Source organism: Anomaloglossus baeobatrachus, chromosome 1 (assembly GCF_048569485.1).
Source record: "Anomaloglossus baeobatrachus isolate aAnoBae1 chromosome 1, aAnoBae1.hap1, whole genome shotgun sequence".
NCBI classification, from domain to species: Eukaryota; Metazoa; Chordata; class Amphibia; order Anura; family Aromobatidae; genus Anomaloglossus; species Anomaloglossus baeobatrachus.
In genome coordinates, this window is record NC_134353.1 from 830,236,340 (window position 1) to 830,255,726 (window position 19,387).

The 19,387-nt window shown below is 40.5% G+C and overlaps 1 protein-coding gene across 13 annotated transcripts in view; it reads left to right on the forward strand.

Moving 5' to 3' along the window:
* The first annotated feature begins 8,094 nt into the window (after nt 1-8,094).
* MEF2C (myocyte enhancer factor 2C) overlaps nt 8,095-19,387 on the forward strand; it is a 370,333-nt gene continuing 359,040 nt past the window's right edge. For 5 of the 13 annotated variants that reach the window (XM_075325110.1, XM_075325119.1, XM_075325113.1 and 2 more), the window contains exon 1: nt 8,096-8,274. The gene's annotated coding sequence lies outside the window, so the exon portion shown is untranslated. Of the gene's footprint in view, nt 8,275-19,387 lie in introns of all 13 variants that reach the window. The other 8 variants (XM_075325120.1, XM_075325117.1, XM_075325124.1 and 5 more) reach the window with 3 other exon arrangements.

The following is a 19,387-nucleotide window of genomic DNA, read 5'->3' on the forward strand; positions in this document are numbered from 1 at the left end:
GATCTCTGTCTATTACACTACCCGTTCTCTACGCTCTGCAAACGACTTTCGACTAACATCCACACTAATCCGAACCTCCCACTCCCGGATCCATGGCTGATCCCGAGCTGCACCAATCCTCTTTAATGCTCTATCCCAAGAGGCTAGGACAAATATCCAAACTTACTCAGCTTCAGACGCTCCCTAAAACACATCTTTTTAGGCTGGCCTATCACACTTCCTAGCCGAATTAAATTCACATAGTACCTCCATGACCTCTCAGAACATAACTCTCCATCAAACTCTACCGCATCAAAATGCATCTCAAAGTTTTGGCTGACTGGTAAAGGCATTCCTTATGTATCCCCCATTTCTTTGAGATGGCAAGGTTGTCATTGTAAATAACCACCTGTACCTTGTCCCCACCCCCCACCTCATTGAAGATTGATTATGGTATTTTCTATAACTGTTACTTGTTTGTATATGAACCTCCTAAATTGTAAACAATCTCAGAATCACCGGGATCTGTTGAAGCGTTCCATAGTTATTACTCATTAGTCATTAACTCTGACACTGGCCAGATTTCTAAAATGTGGCCTTGTCATTAAGGTCAAAATTGGCTTTATCCTTAAGTTGTTAAATGATCTGTTAAATTTGACTTAATGCAAAAGATTGTATCAACCACGGAAGGACCTCAGTTGCCATCGCACCGGTTTCACAATAATGCCTTGCAGGTATCACATCATACTGTTTACTGCAGCTAGTCAGGAGGGACTATCATAGCCTATACAAAAGCAAGGGTAAGGAATAACTTGTAACAGCAGCCAGTTTAGAGGGTTTCATGATAGGGAAAGCACATCAGATCTCACAGTTCCGCAATAGAAATATAAAGAGAAAGCCCAAAAACAAATACTTTAGAAAGTAATATGTTGTACAAAAGTGTGTAGCAATGAAGAAGAAGAAGAAAATAGTAGTCCAGGAATAATACAGAGATTCAAAGGATAGAAGGCGAAAAAGATAGGAAAAGTGCCAAAAGCACAAAAACTAAATCTAGACATTTACCTGTGACTATCTACCTCAAAAGTGTGTGTGCCGCAAACAAATTGTTTTGCACATCTATTTTACTATTCTAATTTGTGCTATACAAGGTAATACTATGGTACCGTGTTAGCCAGAAAAATCAATTGAAATACTATGTCCCAAGAATGACAAAAGTATTTTAGGAGTGATACCTTTATAGGCTAACCAGAAAAATTATATTAGCAAGCTTTCTGAGCACCAAGGAGCCTCTGTGCTCTGAAAGCTTGCTATGATTTTTCTGGTTAGCCTATAAAGGTATCACTCCTAAAATACTTTTGTCATTCTTGGGACATAGTATTTCAACTATTCTAATTTCAAATTCAAAAAGGTTACACTAATACAGTACCGTGTGGCAGGAGCTGCATTTCTGGACAAGTACCTACCATGATATAACATCATTTTTGAAAAGGGGGTTAAATTTGAATGAATAGAAAAAAAAAATACAAAAAATGTAGACATTTAACGGTGTTTATCTGTTTTTGCAAATCGTTTTACTAGACTAATTTGAAAACCAAACATGCCAAACCTATACTATGGTCCGATGCCATGTTGTGGAATCTATACATTAACCTACTCATCTAGAATTTCTTTCTACTTTCTTTTTAATTGGGGTTGTAAAGATTGTCAAAAGTTAAAAGTTAACTATAGTGAAGCGCAAAACGTATGGTAAAAAAAAAATTGGCATATGAATGGGGTAGTGAAAAAGAAAAAGAAAATATAGCACACCTAGGAATTGTCACGCTCCCCGGGTCCTCTGCTCCGTTCCCCGGGTCCTCTGCTCCGCTCCCCGGCTCACCTGCCACGCTCCCCGCTCTCCAGCCTCCAGTCCCAGCGCTTCCCAGGCCCCCTGGTCCCCGCTCCCGGCGCCCGTCGGCTTCCCAGTCCATGGCCGGCTCTGCTGCGTCCTCCTCTCAGCTTCCTGTGTTGGCTTCTGGCACCCGGGCCGCGCGCATGCGCATTAGGGCGCGCGTGCGGTCACTGACCCTTTCTTAAAGGGCCAGTGTCCACGAACAGGAAATGATGCACACAGGTACAGGGTATATAGGGGGTTAATGTCCAAGGGAGCGGGGCCTGTTCTTCGTGTTTTCCCAAGCTAGGAGTCAGGTCTCCTTGTGTTCTGTGAGATACTTACCTCTCTGTCTTCTAGAGCCGAACCTGCATCGCCATCCGGTCCTGCTGTGTCTCGAACCCCGAACGCTGCCCATCTGCCATCCTGACAGTCCGCACCATCTCGGTTCCCTGCGGTGACCCGTCATCTCGCTCCAACGGTTCCGGACACCGCCTGACATCATCACGGCTTCCGAACCTGAGCTCCGTCACCCGGACCACCATCAGTGACCTCGTGGTCCCAGGGACTTCTCCATTGTCTTCCAGTGCACGGACTGTTCTGCTACCTAAAGTGCTCCGGCTACCGGACTCCTTTCCCTCATCGGGGAGTTCGGCCCAGTGGATCCACCTCCCGGGTCTGCCCGTCCATCTGGCCCTAACAGGAATGTGGGAGCTGCTAGCAGAAGCAGAAGCACCACCACGTCTGGCACCAGCAATCCTTGAAGTTTATCACATTTTTTTTTGTTTTTCCACCCATAGGTTCACAATGGGATTTTGAGACGTTTTGAGAGGTTACATAGCCTTGACCTCATAATTTGAATGATTAATTCTCTGAGTAAGTATTAGTTTTGTCTTGTGACATGGTGCTCTATCAAGCTGGAAAAATCATTGTTCATCATCAAATTACACCTTGATCGTTAAGAGAAGTTCCTCTTGGAGGATGTGTAGATCCCACTCTTTATTTATGGCAGTGTAACATGCAGGCCAGAAATGCAACACGCAGTAAGAAAGACTCCGTGGTGACAGCAATAGGATTTTATTAGGTGGGAATAGAGAGATGGAGGAGGGATAGGTAAGCAAAAAGCAATGCAGGAGTACAAGACAAAAGAAATCAAGTAGCAGCTGGCACAACTGGCGGACACAAACAGAAAAGAGCCCCTGCGCAATAAGAACATATGGGTTCTGGGAAGCCCAGGAGCTCATAGAAATGCAAAATTGCATCTGCTTTGAAGGTAGAAATGAGCCCCCTTATCTCTTAGGCACCTGTGTGGCAGTACAGTTTGCAACAATGTCCACTCCTGATTGGCACATTTCACAGTTACACTCCACCGATCAAGTACATGCATTTACCGAAGGCTATTTCAAACAAATTCTCTTAACAAGAACACAATCTTGATCCTTTTGTCAGTGTGGGCCGACTTATAGTCACAATATGCAGCTAAACAGGAAAACTTAAACTTTATAATCTATCCATGTTGGCAGTTCACTAAATGTGGAGCATTTGTGTGGCAATACACTACAACAGTGTTCCCCAATGCCAGTCCTTAAAGGGGTATTCTCATCTCCAAGTTTCTATTCCATTATGTAGTAGATGTAGTAATAATAATTTTGGGAAATACCTCCAATTAGAGATGTAGTATAGTTCACCTGATATAGCCATGTATCTTACCTCATGTCCAGGGCATTGCAGATTAGGTATCCATGGTTACGACCAGAAGTAACTAACTCACTAACTAACATTCACTATATGAGTGGACGTAACCATGGATATCTAAGAAAAATGCCCTGAACATGAGGTAAGAGACATATATTTGCTAATATTATTATTATTACACCTACTACATATTGGAATAGGATCTTAGAGATGGAAATAACCCTTTAAGACCCATCAACAGTGGCAGTTTTCAGGGTTTCCTTAGCAATGCACAGGTTTTTGAATCATCACCTGTGCAGGTGATTAAAATATCATCTGTGCAATACTAAGGAAATTCTGAAAAAATGCACTGTTGATGGCTACTGAGCACTGGAGTTGACTTAAGTAGTTAGCTATTCTCTCTCTCAGAACCATATTTCAGGGTGGGAAGTAACGGCCTGTCTCACTTGGATGCTGCTCCAGAACAAATATCTGTTTCTCGGTGTCTGGCTCTCGATGTCCAATTTTTGGTGTTTGACCATGTAGACTGTTCGTCATCTGGTGATGGTGTTTGGTGTTCAGTCTTCAGATTCCTCTGGTGATGATATATTATGTACTGAAGAAGAAGCCTCATGCTTTGAAAAATGTAGACTCAATAAATTACTGTTTTCTTATTACTAGTATCCTCCACTGGCATCACGGATGTAACCCTTTCTTTCCTATTATACTGATTTCTCCAATGCCGGTTCACAACAGCCAATTAATTTATCGTTCCATGGTTGTGGATATAGAACCCCAACCAGGTAAGCACACTAGTCCATTGTAGTCTGTTACCACCCTGGTAAGATCCTCTTGTGCTTGTCTCTCTTCCAGTCCTATTTCTTCCTTGTGGCATGACATAGGTCTCTTGGTAGTTCTCACCTTTTTTTCTCTGGACAGTCAATCTTCCAGATGTCCCAAACAGGTACCATTCATGTGTGTGGTTGCTTTTTTATCCAAAGGAATGGGCACTCTCAGAATTTTACCTAAGAACATGGCCACAAATAAAGAATAGTATTTAAACATCATCCAAAAGCAACTTCTCTCAACGGTCCAGAACCAATGCTTTTTCAGCATGATAGACTACCATGTCACAAAAGAAAAGTAGTAAGTGTCTCAGTGAACAAAACATCAAACTTTGGGGATAATGGATGGGAAACCCCCCAGATCTCAGTTCTATTGAGAACATTTGGTCAATCCTCAAAAACCGGTAGACAAACAAGAACACAGAAATTGTGATAAACTTCAAGCACTGATTAGTAAGAATAGGTTGATATCAGGCAGGATTTGACCCAGAAGTTGATATCCAGCTGTCAGGGCAAATTCCAGAAGTCTTGAAAAGTCTTCACAGAAACTTGATGTATTTGTGAATACAAATTTCAAAACATATGAAATGTTTATAAATGTACTTTAGAAACATCTTATTAAAGATCTTTAGACAATGAAAGAGAAAACTTTGTGAAAACAAAAATTTACCTTTGGCCATTTTTGTATTGTATACGGTATATAGTTATGCTGTTATTTAAAACATCTGCCAGAAGCAGGTATCAGACCTGTCAACTACTCAGGTTTACAGGAACCAATCTGTTCTCATTGTCTCTTAAACGATCACTCTGTGAGATACAGGTATTGCCCCTTTTCCTTGAGAGGAAATGCAAGGATAACAGCTAAAACTAATAATAATAATAATAATAATTATAATCATTATAATTAAACTAAATGTCCAACTGTGCTTGGAGGAACCTTCACAGCTTCAAAAACAGTTTGCAGTTTGCTGTCTTGGAAGTCAGGTAGTGAGTGACGAACCCAAATTTCTGTACATAATTCTCCTCACCTTGTGTCACGCTCTAATAGAGGAGAGTAGTGAAGTCACATGACTTGTATCAGACTGGAATAGCTCATTTAGCTGTGAAGTGATGGATGACTATAACGTGATAGATGAGATGAGCGGCATTTGCGTACAGGTAAACATAGTCTAGTGATTTGACTTAAGTTAGGGGTCTTCTATAAGCCACTTAAAAAGCCACTTCCATTTTTGCTGCGACTACTGCTTGTGTATCACCATATGAAGAGCTTTCCTAGTTTGACATTTCTAAAGTTTGTGTATGGAGGCTGGTCAGTACTTAACATCCATTTCTTAGTGTTTCAGTGGTGTGACCCAGAATTTCAGTTAGTTACTGTATATATGCAGGGAACAGCCCCATTTCATACTTATTGCAAAAGAGCTCCTTGGTCTTCTTGTTTCTTACAGATGAAGCAGGCAATTTGTCCCTACTTGGGATATAGCATTGCCCAGTGGTGTATCAGGGAAGGGGTGAACGAGTGATGTATTTGCCCTGGGCACAGCCAGCAAGGGGCACTGTCGAGCCACCTGATGCAAGTGTCTCCTTGGTGGCTGCATTTTGCCACCCCCCTAGTGGGAGTCAGCCATTCTCTGAGCCAGCTGTCAAGCTTACAGCTGGCTGAGAGAAGGTGCAGTGTGTCGGCTCCATGTGATCATTTGTACTTATGTCTTTCAGAAGCAGGTACAATTGAAGCCCTGATCAGTGGCACTTTAGGGTCACGGCAACATCAGCAGCATTACCAAGTCAGCTGATCACACTAGTCACTTGCCAGCGCTGCAGAGGCGGTTTACAGTCTTGCATCGTTGGAGGTAAGTGCTCCAATGGAGCTAAATACACTGAAGATTTATTGTAATTAGGAGAAGAGGGAAATTTAAGGAACAAGTATGGGGAGAGAGGGTGGTGGGAATGTATACAGACATAGTATGGGGAATGTGAGGGAGTTAGAGAAGACATTAAGGGCAGGATCGGTGTGGAGAAATTATGGAGAGTGAGGGGAAGAATGTATGTGGACACAGTAGGAGTAGTGAGGGGGGATGGGTATGGACACATGGTGAGCGAGTGGAGATGGGTGGAGAAACAGTATGGAGAGTGAGGAGGGAATGTATGCAGATAAAGTATGGAGAGTGGGGGAATGTATGCAGACACAGTATGGGGAGTGAGGCGGAATGTTTGCAGACAGTATAGAGCGCATGGGGAAAATATATGCGGACACAGTGTGGGGAGCAGTGGGGGAATGTAAGTACATACAGTATGAGGAGAGAAGGGGGATGGGCATGGGCATAGTATGGTGAGCGAGGGGGGAATGTAGTCAGACAGTATGGAGAGTGAAGGAGAAATGTATGTGGACACAGAATAGAGAACAAGGGGCGAAATATATACTGACACAGTATGGAGATCGAAGGTGGAATGTATGCGGACCTACTACGGAGAGTGATGGGGGAATATATGTGTACATGGTATGGAGAGTGTGGGGGGAATATATGCAGACACAGTATGAGGAATGGGGGATGGGTATGCACACAGTATGGTGAGCAAGGGGGGAATGTATGCTGACATAGTATGGAGAGTGAGGAGGGAATGTATGCTGACACGGTATGGCGAGTGATTGGGGAATGTATGTGGACACAGTATGGAGATTGAGGGGGGAAATATATGTGGACACAGTATGAGTGAGGTATTAATGTATTTGGACACAGTATGAGGAGTGATGGGATGGGTGTGCACTCAGTATAGTGAATGATGGGGGAAGGCATGGACACAGTTTGGTGAATGAAGGGGGATGGGTGTGGACACAGTATGAGGAATGAGGAGTGGATGGGTGCAGACACATTATGGAGAGTGAAGGGGTGAATATAAGTGAACACCGGATTGTTGTTCTGGAGGCTTTACACCCACTTTTTAGCAACATTATGCTGTTCCAATACATTATTATAGATAGATAGATAGATAGATAGATAGATAGATAGATAGATAGATAGATGGATGGATGGATGAATGGATGGATGGATGGATGGATGGATAGATCGATTGATCGATCTGATGATAGATAGATAGAAGGCAGTTCTCCAAAAAATCCAAAAAGAAAAGGAAGACTTTATTAGCCCATTTGGCTGGTACCATTTTGGTTCACAGAACTTTTTTCAAGGCTTCAAGGCTTGCTGCTTTTCTTTTTTTTCTTTTATATTATAACAACCGATTTGTTGTTTGGGAGGCTTTGCACCCACTTTTTCTCAAAGATTGTGATGTTCCAATATATTTTTTCTAGATAGATAGATAGAAGATATAGATATGATAGATGATAGCTAGCTAGATTGATTGATAGATGGATCGATAGATAGATAGATAGATAGATAGATAGATAGATAGATGATATAGATAATAGATGGATGATAGCTAGCGAGATCAATTGATAGTTGGATTAGATAGATAGATAGATTGATAGATATATAGATAGATAGGGATAGATAGATAGATAGATAGATTTTGAGCCCCTGATTTTCCCTGTTAGCCCTGGCACATGTCTGAGGGCAGTAATCTTGTGTTCTTCTGCCAGCGCTGACAAAGGTCTGGTTGTCAGTGATACCTTTAACGTCTATATTTATCCCGGAGTGACGGGAGCAGGTGGTGGTGGGCCTGCCAGACACTTGTGCAAGGGAATCTCGCTTCTTACAGGTCATCATCTAGAGGGGAAAAAGCTCCTGTCCTCATGTGAGACACATAGTGAGGCTACAGAACCCGTACTGGGGGTTTCTCTTCAAAGCCAGCTGGTCTGGCTTTATTATACAGGAATTTTTTTACCTGTCAGAGTTTGGTGAACAATCCCCTCAGCAGGTGCTGCAGGGCGCGTCTTCCTGGAGAAGCAGGGCACTGGTAAGTTTTTTTCATTTTGAAGCTTTATTGAAATAATTGCTGTAATAATTGATCCTGGCCATGGAGATCATGGCGCCTACCTGTTACCATTTATATGTAGTAGAGCTGAATTTGTCATTGGATGTCTTTTTACGCATTATACAATACAGTGGGGGGAAAAAGCAGAAAACACAACATCATATCCAGTTATCCTCTGGTAGGTGACAAACTCAGCTCTGCTTCATCTCTCTGTGTATACTAATGTTTATTTCCCAAAACTTTTTGCACATATTTGCAGTGAGCTGGAAACTTCCTTTCTGAGTAATAGCTTTTTTTTCCAGTTTGTTCTTTTCATTCGCTTTTAACATGGAGATTACAATATTTTATATGAACATAAAAATATTGCGCACCACAAACCGCTCTTTGTCTGTTCCAGAAATGAATTCTTTTTAACCGTCTTGAAATCTGGATTTAATTAAATACATTAGTTTCTTACCCGAAAAAAAAACAAAACAACTTTGTTCATCAACATTAATATCATGAAGACGCTCAGTAACGGAGCATAAGGAGATGTCGATGGAAGAAGTTTAGACTTGGCCATAGACATGTATGTTGCTTCCAAGTTTTGTACAATCTTACAGTATATGTCTGTATTTATGAAAGCTTTACCTGGAAATACATACGTCCTTGATTAATGAGGTCTAGGGTTTGTTCAGACACGTGAATAAAAATCGGACACACACAAGTCTCCATGTGGAATAATTACAGCCTTATCGTGATCCCGGATGAGGCTTTCCTATAGAAGTCAATGGTGTGCAAAAACAATTGGATCCCATATGGGTTATATGATTTTAAAGATATATTGTGATTATTATTAGGGATGATTGATTATCACAAATATTCAACAATATTCGGCTTCGTGGATACCTGACGAATAGTTCACCGCTATGTGAATATTTGATGTGCAATGTAAATCTACGGGAAGCCCGAATAGTTGCTGTTCGGCAACTATTCGGGTTTCCCATAGACTTACATTGCGCATCAAATATTCGCAAATCGTCAAATACTGGCGACCTATTCGGCAAATATGGGCGTTGCCGAATATTTGCGGTATTCGATCATCCCTAATTATTATCCTAGAAAAATATATTTGATCTTGTACATTTTAAACTGTTGATGTATAAAAACATATGTGACCCTGACGTACAACATAATAGCACATGGATGACAATATGGTAGATAATCATCAGAGTTTTTAAAAAAAATGTATACTCTCGTCTGATCCAAATCTAAGATGAAGTAGCAGAGCTGAATTTGTTTTTATATTTTGGTGGCCACTTGATTAGTAAACTATACCGGAACACAGAGAGCACATTAGGTTTATTTACTGTCCGGTATAAATATCAGATATCATATACTGCAAGATATTTGGTTTTGGCAAAGGAAAATCTTAGCTTTCCTAAATCCCAGAAAGCCAGTGTTGGTACAGTATGATTAATAATGTGAGTTTTTGGACGCGTTCACACTGGCGCATAAATACGTTGCATGCAGGAAAAAAAGGGATTGTACTCGGATCCAAGTTATTTAGTGAGGCAGAGCAGATCTGAGGTTTTTTTCTCAGCTATGTTTGGTCAAAAGGAAAAACTTGCAGAATGGAAGTCTATGAGAACAAGAAAAAAATGTATACAACATGGACAGTCCTAGGGGCAACTATTTTTTTACACATTGCCATTCTGTTGCCTAATTCACTGTAAATGGTCCTGTAAATGATTGTAGAATAATAGCTGCTGAGAAAAAAAACACATAGTATACGAATGCTAGGAGAGAAAATAATCGCACACTAGCGTAGCACTCACATGATATATGCAATGACGAACGCAGGACACTCATCCAACTTTTCTGGATGATCGGACTGTTTTTTATACGTTAATGTGAGCAAACTCTTATATATGGAAAAGCTTTATATTATTTCTTTTGGGTACAACAAAAGCATCATTAGAAATGTGTGGAAAATGCAATACATGGTGTGACTTCTTCAACTGTTCAGTTGGAATTTGGAAAATTTTAAGTTACATGTAATGTTTATACCATATAATAGCTCAGATAATAGCAGGTTTAATAAGTAGACATGTTTCATGATTCCAGACTTAGGCACATAGATACAGATTTATACAATCTCTGTATGGAGCTGTATAATGCAGCACCTACTGTATGTGGGGTCCTATGTACCTGTATATACCTACAACTTTATTTAAAAGGGTTTTTTACAGTCTGTGAGCACAACCGAGTACGATACAAACCAGAGAAATAATGGCACAATCCACACCAATAAAATAATGCAGTATATAATGTTCAATGAATGAGAGTTGTTTGGTAAAATTGTATAAATTGACATAAAAACCTCCACTTCTTCTAGATGGGACCAGCCGAATCCTAGTAACAATTGTGTGAGTAAGCCCTTACGGAAATTATTCCCTCTAGAAGTCTCCAAAAGATGACTCTAAGTAATGCCGGACTGAGGGCGTTTATATCCCCACAGACCCATGTTCATCAAGTTTTATCCTCCTACATGTTTCTTTATATACATACAGTATTTCAGTTATTTGAGATATGCTGTTTTTTCCTATTTGCTTTCAACTTTTTTGTAACTGATTTGAAACATTTAGGCGAAGTTCCCACAATGAGTATTTGATGTGTTTTTTTTCCACTACATATTTTCATGCCCAGACTACACTGGATATTACAGCTCCACAAAACTATTGAAAAAAAAGGTAAAATCAGCAGCAGAATAAAAACACAATAAAAAAAGCACATTTTAAAAAAAACAAACATGCTAAACCTTAACAAAAACAGAAGTAACCCTAAAGGGGTTATTCACTACTTAGATAACTCCTTCTTATTCCACATCTTTAGTCTCATTCACATCTTTAGTCTCATTAAAATAAAAAAGCTTATAAAAAAAAAAAAGCTTACCTCCCGTATTGGTGCCGTTCCAGCAGGGCTGCCGCTCATGGTCCCGGGGCTCATGTGAGGTTGTCACATCATGCGAACCCCAATTACTGCCTGCTTCTCTTTTTCCACCTTCAAACATAAGTTATCGATAGGAAGTGAGCAATCAGCAGAGTAATAGAGTATAAGTTTTTTATTTTAATGTAGCTAAATATGTGGAATGAGAAGGGGTTGTCCAAGTAGTGGACACCCCCTTTAACTAGCTAATTCTTCCAGAAATGGTGTTGAAAATTTGCAGCATCAAAAAACGCACCAAATACTCATTGTGGGAACTCAGTCTATGGCTGGGGTCATACAAATGTATAAAAAATTGGTCCCATTCTCACCCATAAAAGTGAGATGATTTTATTCTCCCTTGTCATCCATGTTCTGTCGGTATACAATACATTTTTTCACGTGAGGTGTGATGTCACGCGAGCCCTACTTCCCTTCAGCGATGGCTTCTGTCTCCCGGCCTTCAGACTAAATGACTTAATCAACAGGAAGTGAGCGTTGCGGATGAGCTCACTTCCTGTTGAAGATTTTTCTCCCTTGTCATCTGTGTTTTGTGTGTATACAATCCATTTTTTTCATGTAGGGTTGTGAAGTCACACAAGCTTTGCTTCCAGTCAGTGATGGCTTCTGTCTCCCCGCCTTCAGACCACATGAGTTAATCAACAGGAAATGAGCATTGCGGCTGAGTTCACTTCCTATTGATTAAAATTTTTGTCCGCAGGCGACGAAACAGAAGCCAGTGCTGCTTGTACACGGGGCTCACATGACGCCACAACCCCATGTGACCCTTGGCACTGCGAGCCCGGATCCTGCTGGAAGGGCGCCGTTAAGGGAGGTGAGTAGAGGCTCTATTAGTTTACCTAGGGGAAACATGTAGAATCAGAAGGGGTTGACCTAGTAGTGTACAATTCTTTTAATCTTTTACAGGAACATTTACAGTTTCCCATGTTACAGAATTGTAATGGATCCATAAAAATCAGATCTCATGTACAGCACCGTGGAATCAATAATAATAATACTGATGGTCCGTGTGGCATCTGATTATTTTCTCGCACTGTACAGATTTTGGAGTTATATCGCCACATGCTGCAATTATTTTATCATGCTGAATCCAGATGAGAGCAAAATCATGAATAACATTGGTCAGAGTGCAATTCCTTTTTTTTCTTGGATTGCACTCGTCCGAAATATACGTTCGTGTGAGCGAGCCCTTAGACATCAAATCTGTTCAGTGTCCATTTATTACAAAGCAACTGCTGAATGTGTGGTTTCAAGAACTAGAGGCCACCTGTCATAAACACATGCCGCGTACATTCTTCCTATACATCAAAAAGATGTATACTATAAATATCTTTTAGAAGATTTTGCTAATAATTAGTTTAATAGAAATTTAAAAAAAATAATGTCATGGAGTTGTGTTGTTTTTCTGTATAGATATATATGCAGATATATATATATATATTTTAAAGCACTGGCTGAAGTGTTCACGTTCTTTATTTTCAAGGTGTTGAATGGTTTTTCATAATCGCAGATATATCACACTGTGTGGATTGTTAGGTTCATTTTCTGCTATTGATATACTTCGCAAACTAACATTACAGCGTGTGATCCTCAATAATACGTCATAGGCGCCGATAACCATGATGTTGTGTTAGACTAATTTACTCAGAATCATCCCAGTGTCCAAAATGTTTGTGATGCCTTAATGTCAAGGATTTTTCACAGCTGAAAGGTTAAATGTCACCTAGGTCTTGAAAGAGGTCATGTATGTTCAGTAAATTGTCTTCAAATGGGAAATACATAATGCGGAAATCAACAGTATAAAGCAGAATTGGCATATTTTATTACTTATTGTGTAGTTTAAAAACTCAAAAAAGTCTAATATATAAAGCTGAGTGTATGTTTGTATGTACGTATATGTGTGTGTATGTCCACTAAAGGAATCTGCACCGTCGCATTTACAATCACAAAATTTTCTACTGTCTCCTCATGTGACTCGGGGAATGTCACAGACTACATTTTGAGGGGAAAATTTAACCCTGCGCTTTACAGTTATGCTCCAAAAAACCTGCTTACATTATAGTCAATGGAGCTGGGGTTAATAGGAGCTGTGACTGGTTGCTATAGGCAACAAAGGACATTCTTAGTATAGGAAGCTTATGTGTAAGGTAATATGATTTTGGTGGAGAGATGGATAGAGAGATGGACAGAGAGACAGACAGAGAAAGACAGACAAACAGACACAGACAGACAGAGAGAGACAGAAAGAGACAGAAACAGACAGAGACTGATAGACAGAGACAGACAGACACAGAGAGACAGCTTGTATTTTGGTCCTACCAATAAAGCTTATTTGATTTGAATTTGACATACAGAGACAGAAAAAGAGACAGAAACAGACAGAGAGACAGACAGACAGAGAGAGATAGAGACAGACTGACAGAGACAGACTGACAGAGACAGACTGACAGAGACAGACAGAAAGGCAGAGACAAACAGAAAGAGACAGACCGAGACAGACAGACTTGGAGAGATAGAGACAGAAAGACAGAGACAGTTAGAGACAGACTGAGACAGACAAACTGAAACAGAGAGACAAAGAGAGACAGACAGAGGCAGATAGAGGCAGACAGACAGACAGAGACAGACAGAGACAGACAAAGAGGTAGACAGACAGAGGGAGACAGACAGAGAGGTAGACAGACTGAGAGACAGGGAGAGTGAGTGAGGGAAAGTGGGAGAGAGAAGAAAGACAGTTGCTATCCCAGGAATTGCTGAGTACTACTACAGCTAGTAATAAATAAATACATTAAATAAATAAAAAAACTATTGAAAAAAGTCAAGAAAAAAAACCACAAAGATGAAAAAAGCTATGGCCTAGTTTGTAACATATTTCTTCAGTTAAAAGCAAAATACATTACACATCAGATGTTTACCATTTGTGATGCTAATTAGAGTTTTCTACATTAAATCTACTGGATATTAATTCATTAGCATCATCATTATCATAGAAAATAAAGCTCACTGTGTGTTTCTGTTAAAGGAAAGAGTTGTAACGATTTTTTATCCTCTGCCCTCATAATGTACAAGTACCTGCAGGTGGAAGTAAATACACAAGAAATAAATGAAAACCAGCTCACCCCGGGTATGAGAGTCCAATAGATGGGACCAGAGAGGCACGGATTCTGCCACTGCCGGGCACAACAAAGTCCAAACAGCAAGGAGAGTGATCCAGCTTCCAAGTAGATAAAATCAATTGATTTATTAACAATTTTAAAAAAAAAATAGATTATGCATTGTATAGATCGCCCACATTTGGGGTGACATGAGTGCAGAGTAAAAACAGAGAAGCCTGGCGGAAAGCTAGACACGTTTTTAACGCTATCCACGTTCTTAATCTTGGCTAGTGTCACCCCAAATGGGGGATTTGTGCAATTCATAATCTATTTAAAAAAATGTTAAAGAATCAAATAATTTTATGTACTTTTAAAGCTGAATCACTCTCCTTGTTGTTTGGAAGTAAATACACACATGGATGTCCCATTATTTCTATAAGCAACCTGAATTTTCCACCATTTAAACCCTGAAATACCTTGAACAGTTCTCTCTGACAAGTCTAAACTTCACTTCACTTTAACATAATATCCCCAGCAATGTGAATAAGGCTATGTGCCCACGTAGCGTATTTTCATGCACTTACGCTGCGATCTGCACCGCAGCGTAACTGCATGCGTCCTGCGTCCCCAGTATAATCTATGAAGATTGTGCCTAACCCATGCCCACGTGGCGTATTAGAACGCAGCAATTCGGCTGCTGCCAAATCTCTACGTTCTACGAAGTGACATGTCACTTCTTTCGTGCGCTTTGCATGCTGTCTATAGGGAGAGGCAGCATTCAGAGCGCATGAATTCTGTAGGCACCAGGCACTTCAGAATGGAGCATTTCAGCTGCGCTCTGAAGCGGACCTTGTACGCTGCGGTGCAGAGCACACAAGTAGGCACATAGCCTAAAGGTTTCCCTATAAAGCCTGGATTCATAGAAAGCATTTGCCATGTTGCCTGTCATTTGGTCACATTTACTATGGGCTCAGTCACCGCAACTCTCTGCTTTATATTGTACTGTACACATTTGACATTGTTATACTGGCACTATAGTATATGAAAGAACTATATATAAATAAAAAAACTACCGTTGCTGTCTGAGAACTTCTGGCCACTGCCAGCGCTGATGACAACTGATTGGAAGGCGTGCCTGGACTTTATACCCCACCAATCAGATATTTATGGCCTAGCTTAAGGTGAAGCCATCAATAAAAAAAAAAGTAGCGGCCAACCCCTTAACCACCTTTCTTTCCAACATATTTGATTACTCCTGTTGATTGATCTTTTAATCTTCTTAACTGTACTTATTTTGTTAAAGGAAATCTGTCAGCAGGTTTTTGGTATATCATTTGATAGCAGCATAACATAGGGCAAGAAAGCCTGATTCCAGGGATGTATCACTTACCGGGCTGCTTGGTGTAGTTTTCATAAAACACCTGATTTGCCTGATGCAGATGTAGCAGAGCTAAGTTTTCTGGGCTGTGTATAACTCCCCCCACACCTATGACTGTCTGCTTTCTGTGAACACTGTGTATTAGGAGCAAGCTGCTAATCAGTGGAGGGGACGGATTTACTCAGACTAGCTGGTCTGCTCTGAGCATGAGATATAGTCCAACAACAACTAAAAAAGTGTAAAAAAAATGTGAGAAAGAATGAGGATATGAACTGGCTGTGCATATATATAGTTTTTTTTACTTTCTTTTAACCACTTAAGGTATCCAAAAGCGTAAAATGGCTAGAAGCGGGAAGCTGACCGTTTTTCATGCACTTTCTGCTTGAAAGCTGCTGACTATTTTATACATACAAGTAAAAAAAAGCCACCACAAATAATGAGCGCAAAAACACCAAAACAGACACTTGAGGAATAAAACCCTTAGTACCTTCCTGAAGTGTTTTCTGCTTGAAATACTCAGTGAATATCTAAAGGATGTCATGAGCACATACCCTTATAGGGAACCTGTCACCACATTTTTGGCCTATAAGCTGCGGCCACCACCACCAGGCTCTTATATACATGCTGTATATTAAGCCTGCTTTACACGTTGCAATTTCGCATATGATATCATATGTGATTTGCAAAGCCCCCATCGTATGTGTGGCACGTTCAATTTGTTGAACGTGCCACACAAACGATTAACCCCCGTCACACGTACTTACCCATCCATACGACCTCGATGTCGGCGGCGAACGTCCACTTGCTGGAGTGGGAGGGACGTTCGGCATCACATCGACGTCACGCGGCAGCCGGCCAATAGAAGTGGAGAGGCGGAGCTGAGCAGGACGTAAACATCCCGCCCACCTCCTTCCTTCCGCATTACTGGCCGGGAGCCGCAGGACGCAGGTGAGATCTGTTCATCGTTCCCGGGGTGTCACACACTGCGATGTGTGCTACCCCGGGTACGATGAATAATCTGACGTTCAATTCATGAGGAATGTACAACGTGCATGCGATGAACATTTTACCGTTCAATCACAATTGCACGTAGCTGTTACACACTGCAATGTACCTTACGATGCCGGATGTGCGTTACTTACGACGTGATCCCGCTGACACATTGTAAGATACATTGCAGCATGTAAAGCTGGCATAAGAGCCCAGGCCATTGTGAGAACATAAAAAACACTTTATAATACTTACCTAACGGTCACGCGGTTGGCCATATGGTTGTCTCCGTTGTCCGGTGCCGGCGCAGCCTTTTTCGGCCATCTTCGTCCTCTTTCTGAAGCCTGTGTGCATGATGCGTCTACGTCATACACACTTGCCGGGTCCTGCGCAGTCACACCACAATACTTTGATCTGCCCTGCTCAGAGCAGATCAAAGTGCGCCTGCTCAGGACCTGAATGCCGTTGAGTGTGGATGACGTTGGACGCGTCATGCACCACGGCTAGAGAATAAGGAGAACAAAGATGAACAAAAGAGATGGCGCCGGCACCGGCGGACAACAGAGACGCCCATATGCCCAACCGCGCGACCGTTAGGTAAGTATAATGATTTTTTTATGTTCTCACAGCGGCCTGGGCTCTTATATACAGCATGTTAGAATGCTGTATATAAAAGCGCGGTGGTGGTGGCTGCAGCTTATACACCAAAAAAGTGGTGACAGGTTCCCTTTAAAGATGTTGGAAGGTGGATGAAGCATATTTTATTTTTGTTTTTTTGTGTTTTTTTTTCTTTATTCACAAGGTGCACCCAGGGACTTCTGAAAAGAGACATCTCCTTTAAAGATATTAAAACATGTAAAGAGGAAAAAAAATTAAAAAATCACAGCACAAAATTTTGTTCACAAAAATATAGTTTATTAGAACCTAATAAGGGATTTCCCCTAACATATTGCTCCATACAATCAATTTAGGAAAGGTATTTATGGAAACGGACAAATGGAGCAAAACAGATGGGAAAGAAAAGACAAAATTGAAATTAGTTATAATAACATAAAAAAAAACTTTCCTCGCAAACAGAAAACCTGAGACCTATAAACACTAAGAGGTGATTATACCATAAAATATAATCAATATTATCAGTTGCATTTGTTAACATTTTAATGACCTTATGAATTAAAAATAAATTAGATTTTTGTTATGCCGATACATTCTCTGTGGTTTCATACAAAGCAATAAAGCTCATTTATGTATCTCTTAACTAATTCATTTCATGACTATTAACCTCTTCATGACCCTCCCATCATCCATTTTTTCCTTTTCGTTTTTTCCTTCCCTTCTTTTCATGAGCCATATATTTTTTATTTTTTATTCAATATAGCCATATGAGGACTTGTTTTTTGCCGGGTGAGTTGTACTTTTGAATAAAACCAATTACTTTATCACATAGTATACTAGAAAATTAGGTTATTTTCCAAGAACCGTTATGTTTTTGTTTTGGGGAAGCTGGGACTAAGTGATGGCTTATCTTTTGTGCTATACGCTGCTGTTTTTAATGATACCATTCTTTGGTAGATGCAATGCTTTGATCGGCTCTTCTTGTACTTTATTTTTTGTGACAATAAAAAAAGTAATTCTGTTGTTTTTCTTTTTTTTTTTCGTTACACTGTTTACTGATCAGATTAATTTATTTTCATTTTGTTATATATGAAATGTATAAATTCAGAGTTACCAAAAATGTATATTTTTTTTATTGTTTTATTTTAACACTAGAAGTCCCAGGAATTCCGAGCTCCATAGGGTTTCAATGGTAGAAATGTCAAATGACCCCTCTCTGGGACTTCTAGTGTTAAATGGGGGAGGTTTGAACTTCTGTTTTTTTTATTTTTACATATTTTTTAAAAACTTTTTTCACTTTTTATTGTATTTAGTAGTCCTCTAAGGGGAAGTGAAGCTGCTATCATGCATCAGCTTATACTGTACAGAGCAGTGCATCAGCACTACTCTGTATAGCAGAAATCACGATCTCCTATGAATGCTGGCTTGCAGCCGGTGTTAGCGGGAAAATCGCTCTGACAAACATAGGAGTCATTAGCTGACCCCTGACTGTCATGAAAATTCATTGGTGCCTTGCAATCACTTCACAAGTGCGCTGATGGTTGCAGGGAATGATGCACTCCTCACCAGCGCGTGTTAACTGGTTAACAGTCACGAGCAGAGCTCCAATCTACCTGTGGCTGTTAGAGGTTCATGTCAGCTGATGATCAACTGTTAAGGCCGCTTTACACGCTGCCGTTGGGGTCACAGAATTTGTGACGCACATCCGGCCGAGTTAGCGATGTCTTTGCCTGTGACACCTACAGTTAGGTCCAGAAATATTTGGACAGTGACACAATTTTCGCAAGTTGGGCTCTGCATGCCACCACATTGGATTTGAAATGAAACCTCTACAACAGAATTCAAGTGCAGATTGTAACGTTTAATTTGAAGGTTTGAACAAAAATATCTGATAGAAATTGTAGGAATTGTACACATTTCTTTACAAACGCTCCACATTTTAGGAGGTCAAAAGTAATTGGACAAGGGACTCTAAGGGCTGCAATTAACTCTGAAGGCATCTCCCTTGTTAACCTGTAATCAATGAAGCAAG